Below are 7,245 nucleotides of genomic sequence, written 5' to 3'. Positions count from 1 at the left end.
ACACATAGAACTCCTATATCACACTGTAGTATGTTTCCAAATGCTACTCAAATTTCGTTCTTAAGATAGTTATGCTTTAAACAACAGGACTTTAGAACACAGATTTTGTCTTCCTTTTCCGCTCTTTTATTTCCCATCTCCTTTATGCAAGCTCCCCACCCTGGAGCTGAATAAGTCCATTTTGGGGGCAATTTTGCTCATGCCTTCTTCTCCCGCAGTTGGTCTGTGAGGTCAATTTATAAGCATAGAGGCATTTACCCACACAGGATGGAGATGAAGGGAACATGGTAAGAAATACAGCTTTATTTTATTTTATTTTATTTCATTTTATTTCATTTTGCTTGGCCATTTATCTGCCCCATATTCTGACCACAAAATATTATTTTGTCATGATCTCGCATTTTGAGGTTTAGCTGAGTCCTAAGTAGTTTGTACCTGGCCACAAAAAAGCATATTTCAAAGAGGAACATTAAGATATGATGTTTTGATGTAAAACACTTGTCTTTCCTAAGTACAATCATGGGACATTTTATTTTATTTTTGAAAGATTTTATTTATTTACTTATCAGAGTGGGAGAGCATGAGTGGAAGGACCAAAGCGAGAGGGAAAAGCAGGCTCTCAGCTCAGCAGGGAGCCCAATGCGGGGCTTGATCCCCAGGACCCTGAGATCCTGACCTGAGCCAAAGGCAAACTCTTACCTGACTGATCCACCCAGGTGCCACAAGGGACATTTTATCCTAAGATCCTTAATTCCACCATTAAATCATTAAATAGATTGTACTTACTTTGGTTCCAGCAGCTTTAAGTTAAAAAAAAAAAAAGAGAGAGAGAGAGGGAAAGAATGTGAAAGTCCTGATTTCTCCCATGAGTCCACAGATAAATCACTGACCCCAAAGAAGAGCAGCAGAGGCCTCATTTGCTCTACTGCTGGGGCGGGCTCTGCAGGGATGCTTTCCAACCTCACTGAGAGATAGCTTGTCTCTGTGTCTCTCTCTCAGGATATTTTGCTTGAGTCCATGGCGTCAGTCAGCTGATAAAGGCATTTCTACAGGAGACAGAATGTCATTGTCAAATTCTAAATCTCGGGACTGAGATGGAGACCACCTTCTGGAGATTAAAGGTAAATGAACATTCGCCCTCTTCTTTCCCCAATTGTTTCATTTGTGAAGGTGCCTGCCTGGATCAAAATGTTAAAAATATATTCAGAGGGAATGCAGTGACTGCCTGTCTCACGCCCCTGTCCCCAGCTGATTGTGCCTGCTGCCGCCATCAGCCTCGTACTTGATGTCACCGGGGCCCTGGTGAAGGATAGGTGCCTGGCTTCTCCTCCTTTGCTGTTACAAACAGGGATTCTGATAAAAACCCTTGTTGAGGGGTGCCTGGGTGGCTCAGTGGGTTGAAGCCTCTGCCTTCAGCTCAGGTCATGATCCCAGGGTCCTGGGATCGAGCCCCGCGTTGGGCGCTCTGCTCAGTGGGGAGCCTGCTTCCTCCTCTCTCTGTCTCTGCCTGTCTCTCTGCCTACTTGTCTGTCAGATAAGTAAATCTTTAAAAAAAAACCCTTGTTGATGTGTCCTCTGCATGTGTGGAAGACCCTGCCAGTGGGATTGTGCCCCTGTGTCTGCCGTATTGACGATCGCAAAGATTTTATTGTCATCGTGACAGTGTCTTCAGTACAGTTTAGAGATGTGCAAGGCTGGTGATAGTGATATGGCACAGAGACCTTTTGTAGCTACTCCCTGATTTGATCCCTCAACTGCTCTTTTTAACAGGTATAACTTCTCTCAAGGGAAACGAGACGGGTCGGGTTAGCGGCAGAACCAGGACCGAACAGACTGCAGGTCCCGCAAGTCCAGGTTGCTTCCCTGTTCTCTGTCCAGAGCCTTGTGCTTGCTCAGGGGGGTCTTTGCGGTCCGTCAGTCGATGGTGCATCTGTACCTCAGTGACCATGGTGTGGTGGAAGGAGCTGGAGCAGAATTCAGGGGCAGAATGTGTGCATGTGAGCAGAAGCCACTGAAGAAATGCCTCCTCTCAGCTACACACCCTTTTGAATTGGTCCCAAGGTTTGTGTTGGCCTTCGTGTCATGTAGTAGGGGAAGGGAAATAGCACAGGGTAGGAAAGATTTAGAGGAGGTATTTTGGATTGGTCCAAAGGGTTTTTTAAAAACTCTAGTCTCCTTGGGGAAAAAAAAAAAAAAAGAATGCCTGTTTGGACTTTGGAGCCCAGGGCCAAATTTCGCCTACCCACCTGTCTTTGTAAATAAAGTTATTTTGCAACACAGCCACTCCCATTTACTTAAGTCTTCTCTGTGGCTGCTTTAACAGCACGACAGTGGAGTTGAGTAGTTTGAGGAGAGGCCATCTTGCCTGCAGAGGCTCAAATACTTTCTGGTCATTTGCAACAAGTTTGCTAATCCCTGAATTGAGAGATCTGTGCTTCTAGACAGTGTGGAGAAAATTTTGTCTGCCATTCATGGTCTTATGCACCTTCTACCCTGGATGGTCCCCTGGCTGCACCAGCAGAGGCTTAGCAGCGGGTCACAGGCTTTCTGCTTCCACCACAGTGGGAGCTCATTCTGTATGATCTTGGGCCCAAGACTATGGGGATAGGCTCCTACTTCTGGCAGTGAGCAGCAGTAGGGCCCAGGAAAGCCAGTACCGTCACAGATAAAGAATCATGGGGTAGTGAAACCCTTAAAGGAACTTTGGCTTCTCTGTGTCTCCCAACTTCTATTTCCACACAACCCAAGGATCAAGGACGCAAGGGATGGGTGTCACCTTGGGCAGCCTGTGCTGTGGTCAGCCCTGCGGGATCCCCTTTGAATCCAAGGGTTGTCCTTCCTCACAGCTGTCCCTGGCTGCTGTCCAGGAGCAAGGCCTCATCCTGCATATCCTCCACACCTCCTGTGACATGCCAGATCCTGATGAAGAGTGTCAGATGGGCTTAGGGATCCTAGAATCAAAACTGGAAGTGTCACGTGCATGTGCTGCAGCCGTCTTGCTCCTTGCCAAAGCCCAGAAAGAAGATGTCTGTTCGTTAGAGGCTCCAGGTGTGCCTTTTGATAGCTTTCCCTCCACAGTGACCCCTCATTCACAATTCTTCTGAGGGTCAAGTATCTGATGCCTGGGAAAACTCTTTTTTTTTAAGATATATTTATTTATTTGAGAGGGAGGGAGGGAGAATGAGCGAGGAGGGGCAGAGGCAAAAGGAAACAGAGAATCAAGAAGCAGACTCCCCACTGAGCACTGAACCCAACTCATAACTCAATCCCACGAACCTGAGATCGTGATCTGAACCAAAATCAAGAGTTGGCCGCTCACTTGACTGAGCCACCCAGACGCCCTGAGGGAAAACTTATAATAAAGTAAGAAGTCCAACACAAGGTATAGTAGTGTATGCTGTCCCTCATTTGCTTGCAATCATTGTCTTGGAATTTTAGACTCTCCTTAACCTTTTCTATCATGGGAGTAACATTCTGGAAGGGTGTTGTGGGGTATCCTAGCAGAAGTATGTCCTCATCTGCTCTAAACATTCTTAGTTAGTTAAATTCTTAGTTAACCTAAAACTTTTCTGCATTTCCTTCAAAGATGTCTAATTCTCAACATCTGAAAATAGTTTTCTAGTATAAGGCTATTCTACTATATCCTATAAAAACCAGGTTTTCACCGTTTCCAAATAGAAGATTCTGTTACAGTAAATATGCTTTTTAGTTGCTGCCTGGCATCTGAGACTGTGTATCTGCAGAGGAGGATCAAGCTTGGTGAGCTCGCAACACTCTGCTCACCTCTAAGCCTTTTGAACCAAGGGAAACCTCTTCCAGAATGTTCCATCATTTTCAGTCTGTGTCTGACAGAGTAGTTCAAGGGACTTCTTAATAATTCCTGTCAGGAGACATGCCCAGAGAGGATGGCCTTTGTGGTTGGTGGACACAGATGACACAGGAAACATCAGACAACCAGACAGGCTTCTACGCAACCACAGTGCCATACTCATGCTCCTAGTGAAGAAACTCCCCCAGTAAAGAACATCTCCCCCATCCTTTGTTTCCCTCCTATGAATTGTAAATAGATCCTCTGCAGGCTTTGCCATTTCCTGGCCTAGCTGTTTTCTCCACACTGTGGCTGTCACAATTCCCTGCATATTGGGTGATTACTTGGGTCAGGATGATTACCGATAATGAAAGAGCTACCACCTTGCATTACCTTTGATCCATCATACAGGAATGTATGAAGTAGAAGTAAACATGCTCCATAATCTCTCCCCTTACCAAGAAAAGCAGGATTCAGAGTGTTTTCTTCTGTGGATGAACAGCACACCTAGAGACGGATAAATATCACACATGAGAAAACACACACAGAAAGATAATCCAGTGCCTGGCACATAGAGGGTCCCATACATTTTTGTTGAGAGACCATATATACACACTGAATGAATACATAGGTTGTAGTTCAGTGTGTATCTGTTGAATGAATGAATCTGTATTTCTCAAAATCAGTAAATTCAGGTGTCCTTTTAATAAAGTGAATCATTTATATATCCTGCTTTGTAGCTAGCTCGCTCTTTCTGCAACCTAGCAACCCATGACTATCTTTGTGTCATCATATATAGGTCGGCCTCCTCATTTCTGATGGCTTTCTAGTTCTCCTTGGCATGGAAATTCCATTTTCTTAAATTTTTTAAATTTATTTTCAGCGTAACAGTATTCATTGTTTTTGCACCACACCCAGTGCTCCATGCAGTCCGTGCCCTCTCCAATACCCACCACCTGGTTCCCCCAACCTCCCACCCCCTGCCCCTTCAAAACCCTAAGATTGTTTTTCAGAGTCCATAGTCTCTCATGGTTCACTTCCCCTTCCAATTTCCCTCAACTCCCTTCTCCTCTCCATCTCCCCTTGTCCTCCATGCTATTTGTTATGCTCCACAAATAAGTGAAACCATATGATAATTGACTCTCTGCTTGACTTATTTCACTCAGCATAATCTCTTCCAGTCCCATCCATGTTGCTACAAAAGTTGGGTATTCATCCTTTCTGATGGAGGCATAATACTCCATAGTGTATATGGACCACATCTTCCTTATCCATTCGTCCGCTGAAGGGCATCTTGGTTCTTTCCACAGTTTGGCGACTGTGGCCATTGCTGCTATAAACATTGGGGTACAGATGGCCCTTCTTTTCACTACATCTGTATCTTTGGGGTAAATACCCAGTAGTGCAATTACAGGGTCATAGGGAAGCTCTATTTTTAATTCCTTGAGGAATCTCCACACTGTTCTCCAAAGTGGCTGCACCAACTTGCATTCCCACCAACAGTGGAAGAGGGTTCCCCTTTCTCCACATCCCCTCCAACACATGTTGTTTCCTGTCTTGCTAATTTTGGCCATTCTAACTGGTGTAAGGTGGTATCTCAATGTGGTTTTAATTTGAATCTCCCTGATGGCTAGTGATGATGAACATTTCTTCATGTGTCTGATAGCCATTTGTATGTCTTCATTGGAGAAGTGTCTGTTCATATCTTCTGCCCATTTTTTTATATGATTGTCTGTTTTGTGTGTGTTGAGTTTGAGGAGTTCTTCATAGATCCTGGATATCAACCTTTTGTCTGTACTGTCATTTGCAAATATCTTCTCCCATTCCGTGGGTTGCCTCTTTGTTTTGTTGACTGTTTCCTTTGCTGTGCAGAAGCTTTTGATTTTGATGAAGTCCCAAAAGTTCATTTTCGCTTTTATTTCCTTTGCCTTTGCGATCAAAATTCCACCAGTATTTTTTCAAAGAGCTGGAGAAAATAATCCAAAAATTTGTATGGAATCAGAAGAGACCCAGAATCGCTAAGGAAATGTTGAAAAACAAAAAATACAACTGGGGGCATCACATTACCTGATTTCAAGCTTTACTACAAAGCTGTGATCACCAAGACAGCACGGTACTGGCATAAAAACAGACACACAGACCAGTGGAACAGAGTAGAGAGCCCAGATATGGACCCTCAACTCTATGGTCAAATACTCTTTGACAAAACAGGAAAAAATATACAGTGGAAAAAAGACAGTCTCTTCGATAAATGATTATTGGGAATATGCTGGGAAAACTGGACAGCTATATGTAGAAGAATGAAACTCGACCATTCTCTTACACCATACACAAAAATAAACTCAAAATGGGTAAAAGACCCCAATGTGAGACAGGAATCCATCAGAATCCTAGAGAATATAGGCAGTAACCACTTCGATATCAGCCACAGCAACTTCTTTCAAGATATGGAAATTCCATTTTACTTAATGTATTCAGTACCAATGGTCCTTTAGATAGCTGCGTGTTTTATGGTATTCTCTTAAGCAGTGCTGTAGAAAGCACAGGTACATGTGCATGTTTGCAGGAATTGCTGGCTCAAGGAATTGTCCCTTGTGAATTCTAATAGCTACTGCCAAGCCGTTCTTCGAGACCCTGTTTACTAATTTGTATTTTCACGAGAGTAGATGATGAGGGTTCCCTTTCCATACACCCTAACGCTGGCTGTTATCATTTTAAAATTCTGCCAAACTGCCAAACCTATTAATTTAAAACTTTTTAAAGAACTTTGTGCTAATAGATGGAGTATCCTTCCTTCCTTTTACTGGACTGTTGGATTTCATTGTAAATGTCCATCGGAAATGTTGCAGTTTTATTTTCTTTTCAATTGCTGGGAATCCTTTAGAACATAAAGATACAGTCTTTGATCAAAGTCCCTCATCAGCCCGTTTGGGGAAGATTTTTTCTTCGTGTTTTCTTGCTTGTTTTTGAACTGTGTGTTTGTATCTTCTTTAGGCACATTTTCTGGTCCTGCACCTTAGAGTTTCTGATTTTGCCATCATAGTGTACGGAGCTCACGACCAAGAGTGAATTCTTGAGCTGTCTCTGGTGCTGCAAAAATGTGATTTTATTATAAAATGGGGACAGGACCTATAGGCAAAAAGGGCTGCCATGTGGTCATGAGGAATGGCCTATTCTATACTTCCAAGTTTGAGGGGCTGGGGATAGTGTAAGTCTCCAAGGAATTCTGGAAGGAAGGTTTCTAGGACCACGAGGGGCTAGCTGTTGTTGGCAAAAGGTCATTTATTACGGTCTAATAAAGCCTTAGTCATGAGACCCTTCAGGCCTAGATCAGTGGGCCTTACGCTTGAGGGATGATTGCCAACATGTATCTTGGGGGCTAGAGAAAAAGGAAATTTCCAAAGTAACTTTTATATGTTAAAGTAGGCTTCCAGGAT

At 43.6% G+C, this 7,245-nt stretch overlaps 1 long non-coding RNA gene across 1 annotated transcript; it reads left to right on the top strand.

Moving 5' to 3' along the window:
* The first annotated feature begins 222 nt into the window (after positions 1-222).
* On the top strand, positions 223-6,873 carry LOC116876582. Its single transcript, XR_004384418.1, has 3 exons — positions 223-287; positions 1,000-1,121; positions 6,803-6,873. It is a non-coding gene; the product is annotated as an uncharacterized LOC116876582 (long non-coding RNA).
* The last annotated feature ends 372 nt before the right edge of the window (positions 6,874-7,245 follow it).

This window comes from Lontra canadensis, unplaced genomic scaffold (genome assembly GCF_010015895.1).
Source record: "Lontra canadensis isolate GAN:19392208 unplaced genomic scaffold, GSC_riverotter_1.0 scaffold45, whole genome shotgun sequence".
Lineage (NCBI taxonomy): Eukaryota > Metazoa > Chordata > Mammalia > Carnivora > Mustelidae > Lontra > Lontra canadensis.
The sequence above is the reverse complement of the archived record's forward strand: the minus strand, read 5'-3'. Positions and strand labels throughout refer to the sequence as shown.